The sequence below is a fragment of the Triturus cristatus genome, chromosome 2_1 (genome assembly GCF_964204655.1).
Source record: "Triturus cristatus chromosome 2_1, aTriCri1.1, whole genome shotgun sequence".
Classification (NCBI taxonomy): Eukaryota; Metazoa; Chordata; class Amphibia; order Caudata; family Salamandridae; genus Triturus; species Triturus cristatus.
Genome location: NC_140581.1, coordinates 682038796 through 682063718, shown reverse-complemented (window position 1 = coordinate 682063718; position 24923 = coordinate 682038796). Strand labels below are relative to the sequence as shown.

The 24923-nt window shown below is 46.1% G+C and overlaps 1 protein-coding gene across 2 annotated transcripts in view; it reads right to left on the bottom strand.

Annotated features, from left to right (window-relative positions):
* The window catches only part of DCP2 (decapping mRNA 2), a 330233-nt gene that overhangs the window by 34430 nt on the left and 270880 nt on the right, over positions 1-24923 (bottom strand). The gene's annotated exons all lie outside the window — the stretch shown is intronic.

Sequence of the window (24923 nt, the reverse complement as noted above, 5' to 3'; positions counted from 1 at the left end):
TGTGATTAACCCGTGGATAAGCCACACAGCAGAGTTCAATTCGGCCACAGAGAAAGGCAAAGGTTCTAATTTTTCAATATGCAGTAATGAATATGTTGCATCTTTCATGGACATGAACTGTTGTTTCCCAGTCAAATTAAATGGAAGGAATAAAGACGATGTATTCATGTAGTCCCAGGGAACTTTCCCAGCATTCAATGTCTGTAAAGTCCATGCAAACTGCATTATCGAACGCAATTGATTTTGACCATGATATAACACAGACAGATCATCCTGCACAATATCCACAACAGATGAAACAATATTATCTAATGTGTAAATTCTGTAAGAAAGGGTGTTTGTCAAGAATTCCTGTCATACAAGGGAAACACGCCCTTATGTAAACAGGAGAGCTGTTACATAACTCAAGGGAAACACGCCCTTATGTAAACAGGAGAGCTGTTACATAACTCAAGGGAAACACGCCCTTATGTAAACAGGAGAGCTGTTACATAACTCAAGGAAAACACGCCCTATAAAGGGAGGAACCGGGAGGTACAACACTGTCGGATATTGTGTTCACACCGACGTACCTGCTTCGTGAAGAGCAGTGTTCCGGAGTGGTGCTCCAGTAAGGCAAGAACGGAGGTAGGTCGAGTCGTTACTCCCTGGGCCGTGTCTTGCCCCATCGTCACCTGTGAAGGACCCGGAAGCTCTACCGGTCAACCATTGAGCTTCGCTTTTTGACTCGGCTGAGTCCAAGCGCAGTGGCGCTTTTGCTGGTTGGAGTCGTAACTCCCAGCCCGACCAGAGACACAGGGACTGCCAGCTGTAACGCACACCAGGAGGTGTTTGCCGCGTTACAGACTCGGAAGTCCACAGGATCGATCGAGCGGCTGCTCTCGGTTCAGTCTTCTTGCTTGTGATTGGGGTATCGGTGACGCATCACCAGGAGGTGACTCCGCGTCCCGGTGCAGTCTGAGGAAGAGGTTGAGCGGCTGCTCCCTTCAGGTAGAGACCCCGGCTGGGTGTTTCCCTGACTCCTCGATTCTCCCCAACACTCTTCGTGCCCCTCACAGCCTACCGATTGGCATTGTCGGCCATTTCATTTCTGCCCTCTGTTGGCATACGCCAGGATCGGCGTATATGCAGAGGACGGTTAGGACCATCCGTGCTGTGGGCTGGTAACGTACTTAGCCTGGAGGATTCCAGTGACTATAACTTTTGTTTGTTCTTTGTATTTTATTTGCCTTCATTAAAAGAACTAACCCTTCACAAGTGGTTGCGTCCTCATTGTCGTGTCTGTTAAACGATCCTGAGACGTTCAGGGCGTTACAGTGTTAATGCTATTATCGATAACAGCTAGTACTTTTTCCAAATTTGCTTGATCAATGGCTCTCAATCTGGAAGCAGCTTCAATTTGCGATAATTTCCAAACCTCGTTATAAATAGCATCCACCCACCTTTTGGACCTGCCACCCACAGGACCCTTAACAAAATCATTCAAATCTATCTTGTCATGCAATTTTGATAAATGAAGTTTAACAAACGCCAAGGTGGAGTGTTGCAGCCAGTTCTGACATAACTTCCCTACAGAGTAGGTAGAAACTGAATGAGAAGATTCAAAGCGAGGGTCCACTCGAACCTTGGTATACCCATGTTGTAGACCCAGAAACCGATGTTGACAGGAGTCGGAGCTCTTCTGCCATATCGGAAATGTTGAAGGATGTATTAGTAATGTACGACTGCAACAATACAACCCAAAACAGGTGGTTTGAAAAATAGTAGAATTCAAAAATAACATGTGGTTTGGGATAAGGCAAGCACAATGCAGAGCTTCAGTCCCTTGCACCTGCCATTTCTTAGAACCCCAAACAGATTAAGATCAATAGTATCTTTCCACAGCTTATAACCCCCCAATAGCCAATTCATCCATAAAGGACTAAAAATACAATAATTTAGTGTGGGTCAGCCTAACTTTCGAAGCTGACTCTCCCACCACTTTAAAATAAAAGGCCCCAGGCTTAGAAACACTGAAATCAGTAAAATATGTAAATATGTTCACTAATGTGCTGGAGCTACCTTCCATTGGTGCTGGACAATGTTCCCATTGCGTATAATTTACAAAATTTCTAAAGGTATTGGCTTTATGTAGGAAGTGATTGCCATAATGTTGGTAGCAAAATAGTTCCCCATAATTAGCAGTGTCTAAATACAAATCTTCAGCATCAAAGGCAGCATAATATTTTAAATCAGAAAATAGTGCCTCTATGGCGTGAACGTCCCAATCATCAGAGCGGATGTTTTGTTTCACAACATCACCCATAGAGACACACAGTACATTTGGGACATTAATAACCTCAGTGGGTCCATGAATTTGAAATTTTACAGCATCCCACACAATCCCATCCAACACAGGCCAGGCAGTAATATTCACAAAAGTCTGGTCCCTTTTCATGATGTGTGATGAGGAGTGGGAGGCCAAAGTTCCATCAATTAGTCTAATCGTAGATCTTTCGTTGAGATAGTGTCCATTTACAAGACGAAAAAATACCACCACAAATCCAATGGACATGAACAAAAAAATACTTATGAGCATTAGGCAAGCATAAGTCCAAGGGGGAACTAAAAAATGTCTTTTAAACCAGACAGCAAAAATAGAAATTTTCGACGGGGCATTCGAACTCAGAGTTAGTGTCAAATGAAAAACGTGACTGGTCAACTGCAGTTGATTGTAAACCAGGCAACGACACACTCAGTATCTTCAGGTGGCGGATAAGTACACTCAGTATCTTCAGGTGGACCACCCGCTGGTGGAGGCAACAAAGGGTTAGTAACTGTAAGCATCTCAATGTCAATATCAGGGCTGGTGGTAGAAGCCTGAGCCAAAACCGAAATCTCAGCATCGCTGGACAAGAGACCGCTGGAGTCATACGAAGAAGAATCGGCCACTCGCTGTATTTTAACACTGTCAATGGAGATGTACCAGTTATCCTTGCGACCAGGAAGTGGAGGTAAAATGACTGTTCTTGTATCCTGCACGCCAAGCACTGGCACCGGTGCACGATAAGAGGGGCCGAACTCCTTCTTGTTCTCCACCTTCTCACGGACCAGGTCACCAACTCGAGGTAGCCAGCCGACTACCGGGATCTGAAGCGCAGCATCAGTTGTGGAGGGCAAGTGTTCCTTTGCAAGACTGTCTCTGGTCTCTTGTAGATTCTGTAATACAGCACAGTGATCATCTACGTGAAAGGGTGCGGCTGACTCCGCCATGTCTAGACCATCAAGGTCCGGGACAAATTTTTTTATGCCAAACAGCATTTCGTATGGGGTCCGCCCACCCAGAGACCTTCTAGGGAGATTATTAAGTGCACATTGTACGTTATACAGATGGGCTAACCAGTTCCTGCCAGTGCCTAAAACCCTAGCTGTCAGGGATTGCTTTAAGTCACGGTTCATCCGTTCCACAACACTATTGCCCTCAGGCCGGTATGGAGACGAAAATTTTACTTGGACCCCCAAAGATCTCATGGCTTCTTTGTACACCTTAGAGGAGAATGCAGGACCTTGGTCAGAATGAAGGGTTCTTCCCACAAAGACACGCAAATCCCTGATGACAGTTCGAGCATCAGCACTCCTTTGTGGCCATACCCAAAGAAAACGTGTGCACGAATCCACTGCAACTAAGATGTACTTGTACGCAGTATCAAAGGAGAAAGGACCGCAGTGATCTAGATAAACACACCCAAGTGGTTTATTAGATATGTACAAATGAGTTTGTGTTGGGCGCGCAGCAGTCGAAGGTTTAATCTGCTGGCAAATGTCACAATCAAGAACATACGTACGGGTCTGTTTATACAACCCGCGCCACCAGTAACGTTGTTGTAAGAAAGTAACAGTCGCTGAAACGCCGGCATGTGCCGAGGCCATACCTTCGTGAGCCGCTGTTATCAAGGAAGGTCTGCAGTCCGCGTTGGGAATCAATCTGTCACCAACGTCGTTAATTCTCACATAGGGGACTTTATCAGGACTTAAATGATAAGAGTACAGAGAAGGGAAACCTTTAGGGTAATTATCTCCCTTCTCTGTTGCAGCAATAGCTGCCAAAATGTTATCATCAATTTTACTTTTGGATCTTGTAACTGATGCTACTAGATACGTTGCCACTGCTGTTTTTGCTGCTTGGTCAGCTAAGCTGTTCCCGACAGCATGGACACCAACTCGCTGATGCCCAAGAGTGTGAATTACATTCACGAGAGGCAGATTCTGTTTAAGTTCTGCCACCCGAACCCAAAGCATTTTATGCTTGATTGTGCAACCTTTTGAATCGCGATATTCATTCTGAGACCAAAAGAATAAATTGTCATTAAAAGACTGAACACAATAAAACGAGTCACTCACTATAAGAGTAGTAACACGAGGATCAGCAAACTCCAATGCAAGCACTAGAGCACGTAGCTCCGCCAATTGTGCGGTATAATCACCCAATGACTGCGTATGCACGACATCAGACTTGAATTCACCATTCACGAAAGTACCAGCTACAATTGCGCAGGCGGCTGAATAAGCATGCTTCGATCCTGTCGCTGGTTGCGCCGAACCGTCAGTGTAAATGACACAATGGTAATCTTCAAGCGGGCGCAAAGACAGAGGAGCTGGATGAACAAATTCATACTGCAAGTACTCCTGAGTCTGTAATGAAGCATCAAAGATATAGGTCACATCCGGTGATGTCAAGGAAGTGACCCATTGTATCCAACGTGGATGCAAAGCTTTAGAATTAGGTACACTGGCCTTCGTCACTGCCTCTAGAGCAGGATACGGTGTGACAACCAACATGCGTTTCCCTTGTGACAGTGCTCGCTCTTTAAGAATCGCCATTTGCACTGCAGTCAAAACTTTTTCGACCGTGGATAAACGCATTTCAGCCGAAGTGTACAGGTGTGATTTGTAAGCAATGGGGACAGTGTCGCCCTCATTGAACGTTAAGTAACCCACTGCGCCAGGCACAATTCTTTTCCTCAGGTTAGTGTGGTTATCACGTGTCAGTAAGTATTTTGAAGCAAGAAGATCAGCCTGCAAAGATTGCAAGATAGCTGAATGCTCTGGCAGCCAGCTCGTTTTGGAAAAATTAGGTTGTACCAAGGCATATAGCGGCTTGATATGCTGGGCATAATCGGGAATGCAAGTACGCCCGAAATTCAGAAAACCCAGTAAAGACTAATTTTTTCAGTGTTGTTGGAGCACGCAAGCATGCGCACTTCTCCAAGAAGTGAGGGGCTAAACCTCGACCTTCATTGTTGAGCTCGTAGCCCAAAAACAACACTGTATACTCTGCGATGTGTGACTTCGCAAAGTTGAATTTGTAACCGAAGTCCGCAAACATAACAATGATGTGATCAACGCGACACAGATGCGGCCATAATTTGTCTGTGAGATAGATATCGTCAACATACGAGTACGCATCAGGGTCAATGCGTGCGGCAAAGACGCAGGGCTGTTTTTATAGCCCATGGCCAATCTCTTAAACTGTTTTTGTTTGCTGCCAGAAGTAAACGCTGTCCACTGACTACTAAGAGAGGACAGATTATGGCTGAAAAAGCCATTGGATATGTCAAGTGTGGTTTTAAACCGTTTTCTCACAAGCCTATCAACGAAGGCCGAACTGTGGGTATTCTGTACAGCACAAGTCCGACAATGAGAGTTCAAATGCCGGTAATCCAAAACTATGCGGTACGACCCATCAGGTTTGGTTACAGTGAATAGAGGATTATTCATTGGTGACACACAGGTTTCAATAACACCTTGATATTTCAATTGCTCAAGCATTTCTGCGACGTGAGATCTAGCTTTGCGGCGCATGGGATATTGGGGCTGCAGCAGGGGCATAGACCGTAAAGGAATCTCATGGCTTGGCGACAATTTATCCCACCCAACTGGCGTACGGTACAAAGCCGGAGCAAGTACCTGGGCCCACTCTTCTGCAAATCTTTGAGCGTGATCCTTTGGTACTGTGTGCGCGAAGGACGGTAGGATCACCTCCTCCCCTCTAGGAGCAGCCAAAATGAAAGCTGGGGGCCAGTCCGCCTCTGCTAATATAATATCATATGTAGAGGTCAGATTATCCCACAAAAAATCCCTTGTATCGTACGTTGTATGTCACCTTCAGTCAAAAGGACTATGTCATATAGTCTGTCAGGGGGAGCCACTCTAGTATCTGCAGTTTCTACAGTAATGAACGGGTCAGTTGCTGTCGCCTCCAGATATGGACGCAGTGCTTGTCGCACTACTGTAACCTCTGCTGCGCTGTCGAGCAGCGTTAGAGCCCATGTCAGGTTCCGAAGCTGCTTTCTCACTATCTGTGGCATACCTCGCTGTTAGCGCAGCAACCTTCTTCTTTTGAAACGGTGGACGTTGACGTGCAAAGTCGTCCTGCTTGGTCTTACCGTAAGGCTGACTGGGTTGCTCACGTCCTTGTTGGGCATCCCGACCGTTGCCACGTTCTCCGCCACCGGACTGTGAGACCGATGTTTCCTGTGAAGAACGAGGAGAACGTTGTTCAGTAACCTGAAACCGGTCAGGTGAACTAATCCTAGTGAGATCACGCAAATCATATGTGCGTTCACTAGACGCCTGTATCGGTGACGCAGGACGAGACCCCTGTTTCTATTGCTGCTTACCTGGTTTCTTACTTCTCCAAGTTTGTTTAGGAAAAGTTGGACGATCGTCTTTGACAGACGAGCTCGCCTTAGGTTGCTGTTGTACATCTGGATTGACAATCGTAGGCTTAATCCCCAAACTACTGCGGCCAATCGTTCTATAAGCCTCCGCAATAATTTTAGGCAACTCTCGGGGCTTATCGAGTTCGTCAACGAGGGCTAAACCATTCGCCACTTGAAAGTGAACCGCATCTCCCTTGAGGTTACCAAGTATGAGAGTGGCAACGACGTCGAACACACCGACAAGCCTCATTTCCAACTCGACCGCCGCCTCCGGACCGTGTTGATCTTGAACACGTTTGATGATGGAGGAAAGCACGGCCATAGATGGGGTGCCGAAACACTTCAAGTAGACTGCTGCAAAAACTTTACCCCAGTTGTCACAATCGGCCACCTCTGGGACTAAGTCTTTCTGCAAACTAATGGCGAGTATCCTGTGTTTCTCCACAGGAGAAGAGTGCGGAAATACTGCTTCCAGCTGGTCAAATTTCTCAGCAAGCCAATAAGGCAAATCGTCCTTATTCTGGGGGCGCTTGCCCATTACCGAATTAACCATGACGGGACTAATGACAATCCCGGCCGGGCCAGCTGGCTGCCCTGCAACAACAGGCGCCCCCACCTGGACGTTGCGTGAAACGTATTACACTAAAGCCCGATGTACTGTAATCAGGGCTGTATGGAGGACACGTAACTCATCCATCGTAGCATTCAAATAACGAGGATGAGGTGTATATCCGGCCAGTGCCGGCCAAGTAGCCACTGGAATGGACAAAGGGCCCAAACGAACCTTGTGTAACCGTGTGGGGGAGGGCGCCATTAAACCAAATACGATGCTGCCAAGCCGAAATACGAATCTCCTGTGTCCTATATGGCGTATAATTCGCTGGGACCCACGTGATTGTATAGGAGTGAAACGTACTGTTGTCCGCATTCACTGCCGGCTTAGTAACCCAAGAGTAAAACAACTCGTAGGGATATGATGCATCGGCACTCACCACAAAAATAATAGCCATCCCATCGTCCGGTACCCCGAACTGCGTCAAATGACGCCGGAGAGGTGCTTAGCTATGCGCCGCAATATCGACCGCAGCCATAAGGACACAGAGAAGAAAAACAATCTATATTATAGTAGCACAAGAGTTCAAAAATATAAAAACCTTTTTAATTGACAAGCTTGACCAAACCTATTGAATTAACAGGTAGGTTAAAACCGTCACTCCCGCTATCCAGAAACAAGAGTGAGGGCATTGTGGACTAATATAAGCACTACTAAGGCATCTCAAATCGTAAGACCAAACGTTAGGTGCGCCATGTTGCAGGGATTCTGCTCATGCACAGAAATATTCGCAGGAAACCAGGACCTCAGTGAATTGCGGTGTACCAAAAACTCACCTCAGTACCCAGAACCCCTATCCGACTAGCATCAGTGTCTCATTCGCTCTCCCTATCATCTCGAAGCGACCAATGATTAGACAACCCAGAACACGCGACTTAGAGTACTCTCAGGAATGGTGGGAATTAGAAATACCTGTTCGTTATTATTCTCATATCAGTCCACAACAAGAGTATCCAGAGACACAGTAAAGTTTAAAACGTTTATTTTATAAACTACGTGTCCTAAGATGCAGTACTTTGGCTAACAGAAGCAGACAAATGATTAAAAACAAAACCATCAGCATTGTTACAATACCATAGAAAATGAAGGGAGAAATCATATTACAAATGATAGTGGAATACAACCACCCTCCCTTCACTAGTAAGCTAGTATTATTAGACTAATAGAAGGTCTCTAGGTTTGAATGGGGAACCCCATACCGTAAATATCAGTTTAGGTGAATCACATCACAGGATCAGCTTTGCTCTGTGTCTGGAAAAAGTCTTCTCCAAAGTGCGCCTCTCATGCATGCAAACTGCAATATTAAAGTCGCTCGAGTTTCAGATATTTGCAGCTGTGTGCGTGTTATGGCTAGAGCGTGGGCCGATCAACCTGAATTCAAAAGCATACATTGTTTGTTGGCCCTGACTGTTTCTGCACACAATATTCAGACCGAGGTCGCGTGCACGTCTAGGGATGTGAACAACAGATTGTTCCCATGTGAAGCAAAGACAAGCAAGCAGTTTTCATATAATAACATCTATCTGCAGTAAAGATACTCCATAGAGTGTACGTCACTGGTCCCCACCTGATGCGCATGGGTTTCTCCGTGGATGGGATGTATAAGCGTGGCTGTGGTTCGCTGGGTACTTTCCTTCACGTTATATGGGAATGCCCTGAGGTGGCGCTCTTGTGGCGTCGGGTGCATGCGGTAATGGAAGAAGTCACTCACGTTGCTCTGCTTCCAGAAGCTAGGAGATGCCTGCTGAACGTGTGGGAGCCAAACGATTATAATGTGGCACAGACGCGGTGGGCGACTTTGGGAAATATGGTGGCCAAACGTAATATTGCCCAGTTATGGGGTTCCCAGAGGCCGCCCACGGTCTCGGTGTGGAAGGAGAATATGGATTGGTGCATGTTTAGAGAAAAGACGGTGTATGTAGCGAGAGGCAAGCCGCGGAAATGGACTGGGGTGTGGGGTCCGTGGAACGCTTATCGCGGAGACATATGTGCCCCTCCACTGGCTGTTGTATTGGATGCCTCTTCGTCCCCCTAGCCGAGCATTCCTCGTCTGTTAAGTTGCGAGTGTGTTACAGTTTGCTTTTTCCTCTGTTTCCGTGCCCCCCTCCCTTCTCTGCCGCTGATCATTGATTCCCTACCCCGGGGAGCGCGTCCTGTCATTTACAATGCCTATTGCCTTGTTTGTGTGTAATGTTTCTTAGTTTTAAACTGAAAACTGGAATCGTATTTAATATTGTCACTCAACTATTGCTTCTGCCTTCACTGGGTGCGATGATGGACTGACAGGCTCCTCGGATTGACCAATTTGTATAACGGTGAATGATACGTCTCATGCTACTTAGCGGCCGGCCCAAAGGGTTGTGGGCCCATGTCTGTAACTCCGTGAAGTCAAATAAAGGTTTCTTTAAAAAAAAAAATAAAAAAAAACATCTATCTGCAGTGTCGTGTGCAAAAGCAGCAAAAGTGGCAAGATGGCGTTTTAACTTCTAAGACGCGTATGCTAACATAGCAATGTGTGTACATGAAACTCTGTCTTCACTACACCTAAATACGTAAGCCATTTAGTAGTCCATTGTAGGTGGCCACGCAGGAGGCGGCGTCAGTCAGCAGGAATGTCACCAATTTGTGCCAGTTTGTGCGGACTCCTGCATATGCTCCAAAGTTATTGAGCATGTTCAACAGCCTGTGGATGGAGTGTGCTGGATCTGTTACATAGAGAAGCAGGTCATCTGCATACAGGGAGGTGACATCGTCCCAGTCCCCGTCCCATTTGATACCACCCAGTTGGGCATCGCATCGCACCTAATTAGCCATGGGCTCTACAGCCAGGACATATAACGGGGAAAGAGGACATCCCTATCTAGTCCTTTGACGCAAACAGAAGTTGGCGTTGGGAGGTCTTGAACGAAAATCTGCAAATCTGACTGGGCACAACACACTCTGGACCGGTAAAGGCACGCTAAATGAGAGGCAAAGGCTGGGCAATGTCCAATCCTGACTCGTGGAGGTGGCCCTAGGTTGTCTCTATAACTCTGACCCCTGTTGCCCCTTCTCCTGAGTGGAAGACATACCAGCAGCTTGCACGCCTTGATGCCCAACTCATATAGGTTGTTTTGCTTAGCATGAAACAGCGCTTTAGCTTCCTCCTCTACCACATGCCTGTATTCCTCTCTAAGACGTTCTATGCAGTGGGACTGCTCTTTTTGTGGCTTTCAGATGTTGCTTGCCTTCTGTAGGACCAGACGGTGTTCTAGGTCTCTCACCTACCCTTTTTATCGCCACCTACCAGTTTGGATGGCAATAGGTTGTGTTCATGCTACCACTTTATAGGCTTCTCACAGGGCCACTCCAGACACCACCGACCACGAGTTGTCATAGAAGTTGCATTTGGTGGTTTGTCTCATTTGTGTCCTGAAATTCCAGTCCAGCAGAATCCAGGGGTCTAGTCACCATCACTTTTTTTTCTCCCAATAGTTCGTCATGTGCAGCTTGGTCAGGAGCGGGAAATGGTCTGAGATCCCACTGGGTAGAAAGAGTGTATTTCCGTATCTCCCACTCTGTGCAACTTGAGTAAAAAATTAGTAATTTCTAGAAAGGGAGTGCCTATTGGTGGATGCATACAATTATTCTCGTGGAATGGATTGGGTGACTCTCCAGAGATCCAGGAGGCTAAAAGCAGTCTCACCTCAGGGCCAGGTTGATGTGAGATTAATAGGCACTGTGCACAAATGCTTCCATTTTCACATGTTTAAAGTTGACATCATCCCAGAGGACAGGTGTCAAGTTGATGTCACCACCCATAATCGAGAGACCTGTAGGAGGCTGCATCATCCACTTTCTATTCAGTTTAACATGATTGATTGCAAGCCCAGCAGAAAATACAAGGGCACCACCGCCACTGTCTCTCCGTTCCATTCCCCCAGAACTGATGCATAGCAGCCTTTTCTGCCTGTCCAACCTCGATCAACTGAGAGAGGACGAAATCTACGGATAAGGATAACCACCCCTCGCAAGCCATAGGTTAACCCAGAATGAGCCAGGACTTTATACCTTCCTCTACCTATGAATCCAAAATTGTTTCCCACTAGGTGCATCTTTTGTAATAGCATTAGGTCTGGGTCTTGTCTGGTAAGGAGTCCAACAACAGATTCCTTCTTTATGATCTAGCCAGTTAACAATCATGTTTGGATTATACGACCCTGGTAGTACTGCGCCGCCATCTTGGTGCTGCTTCGTATGTTCACGAAGATGCCAACAATAACCCCTCAATCACCCCTCAGCTGTTATCCCCCCCCCATCCTACTACCTCAAGCTACAGGCTCAGAATAGCCTGCCATTCCAATTCACCATATATGCAAGTCGCCCTCACCAGTATAATATTTTACCATGTCAAACCAAAATAGATACAAAAGATAGTACAGCTTCAATCCCCCAAGTCCTCTCAAAACCCAGGAGATGGAGAGAGAAATAAAACTGGGCTCTGGGGGGGATGGCACATCGGGTTTGTGGCTCCACTATACGGGCTCTTCAACGTCTCTAGGGTGTCCTGGCTGTGTAGGAGCTAGCATAAAATATCTGGCTGCTCATGGATCAAGGATCCTCTTTGACCGTTGGTGGGTCCTCCTCCTGTTCTTGAGGTTGCATCGGTTCCTCTCTCAAACATGATTTTGCTGGGGATTCTTCTCTTATATGGTGCCTTGGGGAAGGTCCCCCTTGCTGCTTCTTGTTTTTCACAGGACGCAAGCATTCTAGTCATTCCCAGACCTCCTCCAGAGTGGCAAAGTGCCATGACTTGCCCTCTGAAAGGATATTTAATGTTGATGGGAACAGCATCATGTATTGGATGCTTAGGTATTGCAGTTCAGCTTTTACTATATCAAAGAATCGTTGTTTCGCCTGTACTTCACAGGTGTAGCTGGGAATAGCATAAATGCCCTATATTTGTAATGTAAAGGGCCACTGAGCAGTTCTGCTTTGAGGTTGGCATCACAATCCCTATAGTTAGGTACCATGGGAAAGATCAGCCAGGTCTTGTGAAGCCCCTGGCACCCTGTGTGCCCTTTCAATCACCAAGTGGTTAAACAGGGCGGTGAGGTGGTCCACAGTTCTGACAAAAATTCTCAAAAAAGCGCTTATGGTCTTCGCCTTCACATAACTGAGGAGGTCCATCACTCAGATAATATTGTGTCAGGATCTCCCCTTTGCATCCTCCTCTCTGACATGCAGTCACTGAGTGGTATCTTGCAGCTGCCGGACCTCCCTCTTCAGTGTTGCAATAGAATTAAGTGTTCTCCCACTGTTTGTTCCACGGTGGTGACCCTAGTCCAGAGGTGAATGCAGTCCAATCTGATTAGGTTGATATCATTTGCCACATTATACATTTTGTGTTCTGGTGTGGATTTGATGTCTTTGATTACTTGGAGCAGGTCTTTATGTGACGAATCTGAGCCACCCCTTGGCTCCTGCCCACCTTTCAAATTTGCAGCCTCAAGCCTGAAAGCATTTCTCTCCAGCTTGTTGAACTGTGCGGATTTGTGTCCCTTCTCTCGCCCAATACTGCGCCTGCTCTAGGATCAAGCAGTCTCCCAACAAAATGACACCACACCAGCGTTCAACAGAGATGCAACACTCCCACATGGAGAATTACTGCTCCTCGGGCCCACTGGGCAGTGTCCGTATGTACCTCACAGGTCTCTATGCACCAGGCACCACTAGTAGGTTCCTCTGCTCTAGAGGGATGCGAGAGACGGACACCATGTTACACCACATACAGGGGAGGATGCACTTCTTGGCTGGGCGGGGAATAGTGAACCCACACCCCCTCACCTCCGGGGGTCAGGTTGTAGTAAAGTTAATAGGTATTGTGCACAAACGCTTCAATTTTTACATGTTTACGTTAACGATGACATCTTTTTAGATGATAAATTTTAGCACATATTTACTAGCATGCCTTTTTGAGATAGTGTACACGGAAAAGGTTGCCTTACAAATCATTCGTTCATAGGCACGTTATCATATCATAGAACCTTCTGTCCAAGTCATCGGGTCTGCGCAAACTGCCCTTGTTTGTGGTCTGTTCAGCGACAGCTCTGGGTGGGTAGACTCAACAATGACAACTAGACCAGAGCTCAGGCACAGTACGAATGGGTTCAGTTTTATTATATAAACTGCACTAAACCTGTTAGACAGGAGTATTTTGATGGATTGTTGAGGTCGCCCGTGGCAGAATTCTAGCCCAGCTGAAACTTATCAGTATCCTGAGAGGGACGACGGCCTATTCTACACCAGACTGGCTATCAGATGACACACGCACGCAGGTAAATAAGGAGTTAGACCACTCTAAGCTATATGACAGAACTGCATCAACCCTATGCTCTCTAGGATAAGTAGTGCTAGGTAGGAGAACAATTCTATGTATTCATATAATCAATGCAACAATTATAATGGTTGAATTATTTATCTTCTCTTGTAATGCTGGTTGCATACTTTGTTTTCTTCTACTAATCATTGCAGCACACATCATTTACACAAGAATCTAATTGCTTCAATTAATAGAATCCCTTTGGGCATGCCTGAGTTAACAAAAGGGGGCATCTGTTTCCACTATTACTTTGGAGGAATGAGGGTTGTCATGTTCCGAGGTTGCAGACATCATCCGGTACCCTGAAAGGTTTAGGGGTCCAGATGGCACACTGTTAGCCAGCCAGGAACTAGGTCAACATATTCTGATGGTATAAGAAGACAGTCCACATAGTTTTGACGATAATGTTGCCCAAACGCAATGTCTTACTGAATTAGTAGGAACTGTACGACATGGCGCCACAACATTACAGGTCCTTATTCAATGGGTCTCCTGAGTAGTTTTCTTGTGTGTGCCATAGACCCTACTTACCTTTGAATAGAGACGTCGGGCTGTTAGAGAAAAATCCTCCTCAGGTAAATAAGAAATCCCTAGTTCTGCCTGTAGGTTGTTCAAGCTTGAAAAGTTTGAAAGGATCACCCCACTATAGTTTACCTTCCCTGAATTCCATATATTCAAATGGCTAAATCCAGTACAATTGGTCATACCACTAATATGCAGACATGTAGTAACACAGATGTTACAACACCATGGACTTGCTCTTATGCGAGATGCTACCTTTGTGGTAGAGGTCTATTAAGCACATAAAAACAGAGGTATTCTATTCATGGGTAACGTTTACAGCGGCAGATGCAAACACCGGAACATTTCACACATACACTCAAGCAGCAATTCATAACAATTATAGAGCTCACGAAGATTTAGAAATTGCACTATCAGTTCCGGAACACAAACTGATTCGAAGGCACTCTACCACATTCACAAGCAAAAGTCAGACTGGTACTCCTCAATAACGACGTGGCAACATGGCCAGTCTTAGCCGGCTACACACCATATCCACAAATAGCAGCACTCTCAGCAGCAGAGCTGCGTACACTTTACACAGGTCTAGTTAATTATACATACGTATGACAGTTTGTTATGCGAATAATAACAAACCCAGCGAGGACTGCTCAACGTGTACAATGGCATTTACAAGGCCAGCGATTAGTCCAGTCACCATTAATTCAATTATGGGAAAGGTTCCCACCAGACGAGAGGAGATTCTGTTCTGGATTGCACAAAAAACAAATCAACTTGAAGCAGTGTTTCTCCATACGGGACCTCAAGATAAATATAGAATTCTCACAACGTGCCAACCTTTAGAGATGGTTTCCCCAGTAGAAGAATGAGCCACATGGGACACGGTATTTGCTGCAATCTACACCATCACACAGGATACACCATCCATAACTGTTTTGCCTGATGTGCTTAAACAGATCCAAAATTAATATGGGGCAGCCCCTGCCCTGGACTAGGGGATGAAACTTATTGGCAATTATGCCATAGTATCCTCAATTATTTTAAGCAATATAGAGGGTGGTGCTTCATAGTATCCTCAATTATTTTAAGCAATATAGAGGGTGGTGCTTGCCTGGCCTTAAGATGGTCGCTGCTTAGTTGAGCTCCTGAAGCCGTCATCGCTATCCGGCAGGAATTGCCAACATCCTTGGAGGAAAGAGTCATTATGTAGCGGCGCCCTGCTGTGCTCTTCACCTGCTGTCGGACGAGACCCCCTCCTGAGTGCTTCTGTGGCTGAGTGCTGCATTGCTGGCCTGCGTGGCCTGATGCTTAGTGCGGCCTGGAGATTTGGAGAGACGGTCACTGGTCTTGACCCACGTGGCGAGTGCGGGGTGCAGCTCGCCTCGTCCCTGGGGCCTGGAGTGCGGCGCGGGCTTGGCCACGCGGGCTTTAGAATCATCCAGGTTGCTGCCCCCGCCCCCAAGGGGTGGAGAGGCGGTTGTTAGGTGGATCGTCTACAATCCCGAGAGTGCAGGGGTCGTAGGAGAGGCTCCCCGCCACCTCATTACCAGAGGGTGCGACTGGGTCTACCTATACAGCAGCAGAAAGCTGACTGAAGGAGCAGATACCACCGGCTGTGGCGGACTAGGCCCCATGGCAGTGAATCATCAGTTCCCATTGTAAATTATCTCTGCATGGCTGGGCAAAGCTAAGATAGCTACCCTGCCCAGCATATTGGATGGGCCTAAGTGAGCTACCAACTGCTGCCCATACAAATTTGTGCCCTGGGAGGATGGGGTGTATAGAGACAATTGGCCAGGAGGGGTAAACTGAGAGGCCTGCCGCATAGCACAAGAGAACAACATTGGAAGAAGCACCATCATCAAGATGCAAGACCTACATCGCAATGGGAAAGCCACATGAAAATCAGCCTAAGCTGCAATTTGAACAACACAAATCCGCCAGGACAAGACAGGATGACGTTGAGTCGACTGCAAATAAACAAGTGGCCCAAAGCATGGAATTGGGAGGGGACCTGCGATAAATATTGGTAACGATGCAGCAGAGCCTCACCACCATAGATGGTAAGATAGACTCTCATTCCTATTGCATGGATCTTATGTCAGAAAGCATCGATAAGCATTCAGAAAGGCTGGATATGGTGGAAAGGAGAGTGTCTGAGGCTGAAGATGTGAGGGTAGAGGCCACTGGGGTGCAGAAACAAATGGAGAAACTCATTGCGACCTTGCAGAACAAAGCAGAAGACCTTAAAGCCGGCACAACCTGGGCATAGTGGGTCTACCTGAACCACCACGACTGGGAATATGGAGCCCTTTGTAGAGCAGTACTCACCACCTTACTGGGCTGTAACACCTTCTCATCCGTATTTATAGTGGAATGCGCGCATTGCTCGCTGGCCCCTCCCCTGGCCAGCCCCTGGAGTGCCCACTCATAGCTCCGCTCCTTAACTACACAGACAGGCATTCAGCCCTGCAATGAGCCAGGAAGCTTCAATCACTTTGATACGAGGGCTCCAAACGCTCTCTCTAAACTGACTTTACCCATCAGGTACAAGAGGCGTGGATGCGGTTTGTGCCACTGAAACAGATATTGCGGGAGCTCAACATAGACTATGCCATGCTTTACCCAGCACGCCTAAGAGTGACGGTAGAGGGGATGTCGAAAATCTACATCAATCCCAATAGCTTGCAACAAATGCTCAAGAAATGCGAAAAGACTAAGGACCACAAACCAGCGCAGGGTCTTGCATCAGATGACAATGCTCCTCATAGAGGGCTAGATCAGCAAGACTGATGGGTCGAACACTACCATTGATTTTAACTTATATCTGTGAATATTACAGTCGTCATGCTGTTGGAGATGCTGTATGTGAGGGGCACAACAGGAGTACATATGGCCTACAGAAGCGATGTGGACTGGGCCATAGAACTCTGAAGAGTGACTCGAGGAGGTGGGGAGGATGAAAGGTAACTTGGCAGTTGCAGTCGAAGTCGAAGGCCTTACAGGGGGAAGACTTGTGGTGAAAGAAGCACGGTCCCTTTGCAAGGAGGCTGTTAGTTCGCTGAGGTTCTTTTCCAGTGCTGCAAGGCGATGCAAAATAGGGTCCAATTTGGTGCCCAGGGCTGACAATAGAGCTGCTTGAAGCATGTCTAGCTAGATCGCGTCCAAGTAAGATGATACCAGGTGTGCTGCTGGGGTTGACTGAGGACCAGCTTTCTTACTGGGTTTACATGGCACCCCCACCGAAGAGCGCTTCCTCTTTGCTCCTCCTGCACTCAGGCCATTGCCAGGGGGCTTTCCTGATCCAGACCCGGAAGCTGGGAATAGAACTGGGGAAAGTGCGGTGCGCCGTGTGATGACTATGGGGGAGAGAGGAACAATACCACGCACCTGAGATGGCGACTGCTCTACCCGATCTACCGCAAAAGACTGAGGTTGAGTTAAGGTGTCGGCCTGTAGGGTGGACGGGGAGATCAATGCAGGATGGTGAACAGGTGAACGGTATAAACGTCTGGTAGCCAGTTGAATCTCCTCATCCAGGACCCCGCTGCGTGCTGAAGAAAAGCGTCCATGGTGCTACCAAGGAGTACAGGCTCTTTGCTTGTAGCACCTGTAAGAGCAAGGGTAAAGGCGCTCAAAACGATGCTGCATACGTAGATATCAAATTATCAGTTAGGAAACAGTGAAAGCGGTGAAAGCAGTTCAAACCACAAGGTAAAATCAAATGTCCAGACTAACTTGACCTAAATGCTTCGGGAGACCAACTCCTTAACCAATAACCAGCTAGGAATCCATTCAAATAGTTAATGCATGAATAAGGAGCAATTAGGAATTGTAGTGAAAAAGGGGTTTGCTCCCTACCTGATCGTCCGCAGCTTGCATGAGGAGAGAATCTCTACTTGAGAGAAGTAGGCGGAGGATGATCCTGCTGAGGGAAACTAAGCCAAGAGAGTAGGGCCGGCCTGGCTTCCTCCGGTCTTGGACGGGTGCGCAGGTGCTCTGGCTAATATTTAAGCACCTCCTGGCGCAAGGATTTTTATTTTTTATTTATGCTTTTTTGAGACAGCAAGAACAGACTAATACAAATATAAGATACGAGTTACAGTCAGGTATATGGTCAATACAGTTCACATGGGGCATAGACCTGTGGAAATGTGAATTTTTATGGTCAATTGTGTCCCCTATCTTAGACCCCAACGGCTCTATGTACATGCTATAAGTACATGTATGTTCCCTCCAGTTCCAGCTATAAAGACGCAAATACATGTGCATCCAACGTCAACATGCCCTCTTTCAGATCCGCCATGAATGGGTCGAATATTCCATTACTAAGTATGAAAGGCCACCGACTTTATGTGGTTCACTTTTCTAGTTTTGTAGTTCAGGCGAGTAGGCCCTGAATTCTGCCATCAAGCCTTTTTCTGCTTCTGCCTCTGAAATGCTCCAGCTTGGACCTGCATCCGTGTCCATGAACTTTGTCTTACTCCCTGCGCGGCTAACGGTGCCTGACGCGGCCTGTTGCCTGCCAAAAACTGTATTCAGCCTTCAAGTTATCTGCTCCGCTCCTCATCCAATGCATTCCTGTCTAGTAGTTTAGGTAAACATCCCTCCAGCTACCGAGCAAAAGGCTCGGCCTCGCTATCTCTATGCAAGTAATTCATAGTCCCTGTTACTATGGAAGATTCCTGCCCCCTCGCATCACATGTAGACACATAGACGCTTGTACACGCACTAACAGTCAGTATAGAATAGGATCTGTCCGAGAAGACCCTTCCTTCCAGATAATATAGTTCCTTAAACACAAGATATTAGATATGATTTAGGACTAGGTTGTCCTGACACCCCAGACTTCTGTCTCCACATGTAGGGCCAAATGTCACGTTCCCTTCACGCTCTAGTTGCACGTCAATCACACGTCATGCGGCTGCGCGCGCACCTTTGCCAAATATTTCTGCTGACACTGCAGGATTCTCTTATGGATCCACCCACTTGTGACATCATTTTAAATGACGTTTTTAGTATACGCCTGTATTTACGCCTATTTTTCATTACGTATGTGTATTCTTATCTGTATTATCAGCTGTTACGCCTCCTGCATCTGTCTTAATGCAATACTTTTCATATAAATATTGTTACTTGTCAATAATGTATTGCTGATCCCTTCCTGAACCTTCGTGGTGATGGAATATGGTTGCCTAGTTCGAACTACAATTCCTTTGTAAGGAATAAAGCCCTTTTCAGAACCTCTAATACCACGGATTCTGCCTCTTATTTTGACTGAGTTATTCTTACTAGACTTTACCGCATAAAAAATAGTACAGGTAATTTAAATATTTACCACATAAATTGGCGCCCGAATAGGGACACTTTCTCATCTCACGCGCCGGAGGTGCGTTGCAGGCCCGGTCTCCTGCCACAGCCGGACGGACAACAACGCGTACCCGCAGGATTTCCTGTATCTCCCTCCGACCAAGCGGGGGTGACTGAGGCTGCGATCAACACCCAGACGAGGCGGTGAGAAGTGCGAAGTATCCCGACCAGAGCCTAGCTGAGAGAGCAAGATCCGAGGTATACAGAGGCCCACCAGGTTCCGAAGTTCCGAGTCGAGTCGAGTCCAGTCCGGTCCAGTTCAGTTCAGTTCCGAGGCCTTCCGTTCCGTGCTACCCGGTGAGTACCGTTGCTGGGGAGGCAGTTAGACGTGCACATTAATTTGTGCCGGTCCTGACGGGTTTGGGTACACAGATCCGGTCTGCACTGTTTTAGCAGTGTATCTGTACTGTTTAGCAGTATATCCAGTATGTTCATGTATATAATTCAGTATTATCTAGTATTAGTATTATGTCAGTAACCAGTTTTCTTCTAAATTATCATTGTTTGTTAAAAATTAAATGTTAAATGTTAAATGTTTTACTGTGTCCAAAAATTGTGGTATGAATGAGTGTTCAATATTGTGTTTATCGTATTAATTGTGTTCAAGTCCAGTTCAAGTAAGAACCAAGTAACAAGGTTTAAAGATGCCGTTCTTTTCAAAATTAAGACAGATCAAAACTAGAAAAGGAGTACTCGAAGAAGCTGTTCCCATTCCACCTAGGGACACTCCAGGGTATTTTATGTATCATAAACATGGCCTAGATGCCGTATTATATCTTGACTTATGGGTGGACTACACCAAGGATCTAGCAGAAAGTCAGAGGTGGCCCGCAGCTGGGACATGGGATGCAGATTGCATCATGAGAGTAGAAGAAGAATTATGGAAAAAGAAAGCCAGACAGTCACAGAAAGATGCTATTGAGTTATGGCGTAAAGAATCACATAGACAGACAGAATCCCTTACGCGAAGTGCACCCAGTCAGAGGTGAGGACAATATTTTTAAACGCGTGTTTGTGTACGCGCCCATAACTAAAATTGAATTATTAGAGATGAAGAAAGTAGTACCTAACCATGACAAAGACCCAGCAGGTTTCCACCGTGAGATAAAAGACATGTTACTCATGGGAGAGTATACTTACCCGGACCTTATGAAAAGATTAAAAGTCCTATTACCCGCCGGTATTTACGAGAAACTCAAAGAAAAGGAATGGGAGGTGGGAGACCAAAAGATAGATTGGACAGTATTAGAAAACGAAGAAAAGGCCCGAGCTGCAGGTTCAGGGCTTGGGGAAAGGACTACAGCATTACCAGGATTATTAGTGCAGGTACTACCACGTTTATTAACTACGAAAAAGGAAGACTGGGGTGCAATCTCAGCCTGTAAACAAAAACAAGATGAAGACACTAGTGATTTCTATTCCCGATTTGAAAAATGTTTTGGTATTAATAGTGGCATAAAAGCAAGCAGTGAATCGTATCCACATCTGTTTGTGACAAAATTAGTTGAGAATTCCCTGCCCCAAGTCAAGAGTAGAGTACTGAAATTCGAGAGTACCTGGCAAGGAAACACACCGTCACAGATGTTACAAATGTTACAATATCACCACAATAGAATTAGGGAAGAACAAGAACATGAACAAAGACGTATGAAAGACACGAAAATGAAAATGCTTGTTGCTCAGTCAGTTCCAGCTGACGGTCATAAAAAGGGTATGACACAGTCCAATGATTCAGTAGGTCCTGTTAGAGGGACATGCAACTATTGTAAACAGCCAGGTCATTATATACACGATTGCGCAGTTCTGAAACATAATATCTCTACGGGTATAACGAAAGAGAGACCACGTCCGCCTAGACAGGATCAGATCCAACAACAAGTACCTCAGAATATACAGCCTATGCCAGCTGTACAACAGACCGCACCACAACCACAACAACAATTACAACAGCCACAGCCTATTGCTGCAACACAAAACACGACACAACAGATGTACCAGTATGCACAAAATGACTACCCAGAGTATCAGCGCTACACATGAAATAGCCTAGAGAGGGAAGTTGGCTTACCCCTTATTGAGGTTCCAGTAGATCAAGAAGGTCCTTATGTACAGAGTCAGTTATTAGGGAAAGACAGAAAGTTTCTACTCGACACAGGGGCAAGCAGAACCACTATCCGTCACAGCGAAGTCCCAGGGGTACCCCTCTCAGGCTCACAAAATATCTCCCTTGGTTTTTCAGGAAAGCCTACTGTTAACGAAGTATCGCAACCACTTGCATTTACAGTCGGTCCATTAACACGGACTACAGATCTATTACTTACGAAATCATGTCCAGAAAACTTGTTAGGTATAAAAACATTGAAGGCTCTAGGAGCTGTAATATGTTGTTCTCCGGAAGGAGTACGACTATTTTTGCGTGACTTTAAAGGTCACTACGTGTATAGAGACATGGATCACCGGTTACAGAATCTACCTGCACATTTATGGGCACCAGGCCCCACTGATGTAGGTTGTATGCACATTACACCATATCGAGTCACACTCAAAACAGGAGTGGTACTACCACGAATGCGACAATACAAATTACCGCCAGATGCTGTTGTGGCTTTACTGCAAATCATTGACGAGCTCATCGCACAAGGAGTGGTTGTAGAAACCGATTCCAATATATGTAATTCCCCGATAATTCCGATTCTTAAACGAACCGATCCAAAAGCACCACCAGTATATCGATTAGTTATTGATCTGCGAGAATTAAATAAATGCATTGTACCACAATACCCCGTGGTCCCAGATATCTCTTCATTATTAACGGCCATAGATTCAGAAGCAACGTTCTTTACTGTAATTGATCTCAAGAACGCTTTCTTTAGCGTCCCGATCGATCCGGAAAGCCAATATTTGTTCGGATTCAGTTTAAATGGACGAAGTTTTAAATTCACACGCGCACCTCAAGGATTCACAGAAAGCCCCAGCATCTATAGCCAAGCACTGAAAAGAGAACTTGACAGTATTCACATGCCAGCTAACACTGCCCTGCTTCAATACGTCGATGATCTGCTGATCACCGCACGAAGCGAACCTGAATGTGAAAAAGCATCACTGACGGTTTTACATTTCTTAGCCGACAAGGGGCACAAAGTGTCCCCTTCGAAACTACAATTCTGTGTCCAGCAAGTTGTGTACCTAGGGCACTTGCTGTCCAAATGGGGGAGACAGCTCACACCTGATCGCATCCAGTTAATTGTAAACATGCCATCACCCAAGACACATATGCATTTTTAGCTAAACCACTCATTCAGTTAACAACACGGGAGGCAGCGACACCGACTGTCCTCCCTTGGACTCAGGAACATACACAAGCTTTTGAAAGCTTAAAGAAAGCTTTATGCCAAGCACCTGTTTTAGCAACGCCATGTTACAGCAAACGTATTACACTTTTTGTTACAGAACGTGAAGGTACTGCTTTGTCAGTACTCACGCAGGAACAAGCAGGATCACACAAGCCATGTGCTTATTTTTCTAGTACATTAGATCCCGTAGCTCAGGCTCTTCCTGCGTGCCTGAAATCAGTCGCAGCAACAGCTTTAGCAATCAGACAAAGCGATTCCATAGTGTTAGGACATCAATTGACAGTACAAGTACCACACGCAGTAGAGGTTCTCTTGAACCGGACCCAAACACAACACTTGACTATAGCAAGACTGACGGGTTATGAACTAACATTGTTCCAGCCACACATAGAAATCAGACGCTGTAGTACATTAAATCCTGCCACACTTTTGCCATTAAATGGAACAGACCCATTGGCACATGATTGTATTGAAGTCATTACTATTACGACGAAACCCAGACAAGACTTGACAGATATTCCATTATCAGACCCAGACCTGACATTGTATGTAGATGGTTCATGCATGAGAACAAATACAGGAGAATTAGTGGCCGCTTATGCAGTCACAACAGACACTGAAATTATTGAAACAAATTGTATCGATACCTTGTCAGCTCAAGCAGCAGAGCTCATCGCTCTGACACAAGCCTGTATTCAAGCCAAAAATAAGAAAGTCAACATATACACCGATTCACGTTATGCATTCGGAGTCGTCCATGACTTCGGCGTGCTGTGGCGAGAGAGAGGTTATTTAACGTCTCACGGTGCCCACATCCAGCACGGTCCCCTTATTCAAGCTCTGTTAGATGCAATACATCTGCCTACTTCAATATCTATCATGAAGTGCAAAGCCCATACGAAAGTGACGGACATTATTTCTCAGGGTAACGACCTAGCTGACAGAACAGCTAAACAGACTGCTCAGAATCAGACTCATCCAACTGACACGACAAAGACAATAGTTCCGACACCAACACACTGCATGACAGTTAAGGATCCCGCCCTTGATGTAATTGACATACAGACACATGCTACACCAGAAGAAATAAAGAGATGGACTGAATTAGGAGGGATCCAAACGGATCAAGGATGGATGACGAAGGGAAAATCTATATGGTTTCTCCCCGACTCAATGGTTCAGGTCATCATTAACACAATACATAGTCCAGCGCACCTAGGAGAGAAAGCTATGCTAGACAGTATTCAACGCATTTGGTTCAATAAACACTTACGAGCAGCAGCTAAACAGAAAGTACGTACCTGTATGATTTGTTGTCAGTTCAATCCAGGAAAAGGCGTACCTGTAGACCAGGGTGGATTTCAACCCCCCGATCACCCTTTTGAAGTCCTCCAGATGGATTATATCCAGATGGAACGTTGTCGAGGATTCAAATATGTCCTCGTAGTTGTATGCGCTCTTTCCCGGTGGACAGAGGCGTATCCCGTCTCAGATTACACTGCCCTGACTACTGCCAAACAGTTAGTTCGAGAATTCTTCCCACGGTATGGTTTGCCCCGCATCGTGTACTCAGATAATGGCCAGCCGTTCTCATCCGAGCTAATGAAACATGTTTCACTTCTGTTAGGCTACCAATGGAAATTCCAATGTGTCCGACATCCCGAGGCAGCAGGTCTAGTGGAACGACATAACCAAACTCTGAAAATTAGACTGTCCAAAGTATGTAGAGAAAAAGGTGTCGACTGGATAATAGCCTTACCAGTTGCGCTCTTTTACATGAGAATGGTAGCACATTCTCGAACAGGGCTATCCCCGTATGAGGTGATCTTCGGTAGACCACCAAATATGTGGGGGACGCCTATACCTCGTAAAATCACTGATGTTGACTGTAATATGCTGACAGATTACCTGGCTTCCTTGATGTCTGCACTACAATCTTGTCGTTCACAGGTAGCTGCAGCTTTTCCCGACAACACTGAGGTGAAGCCCCACGACGTGGTTCC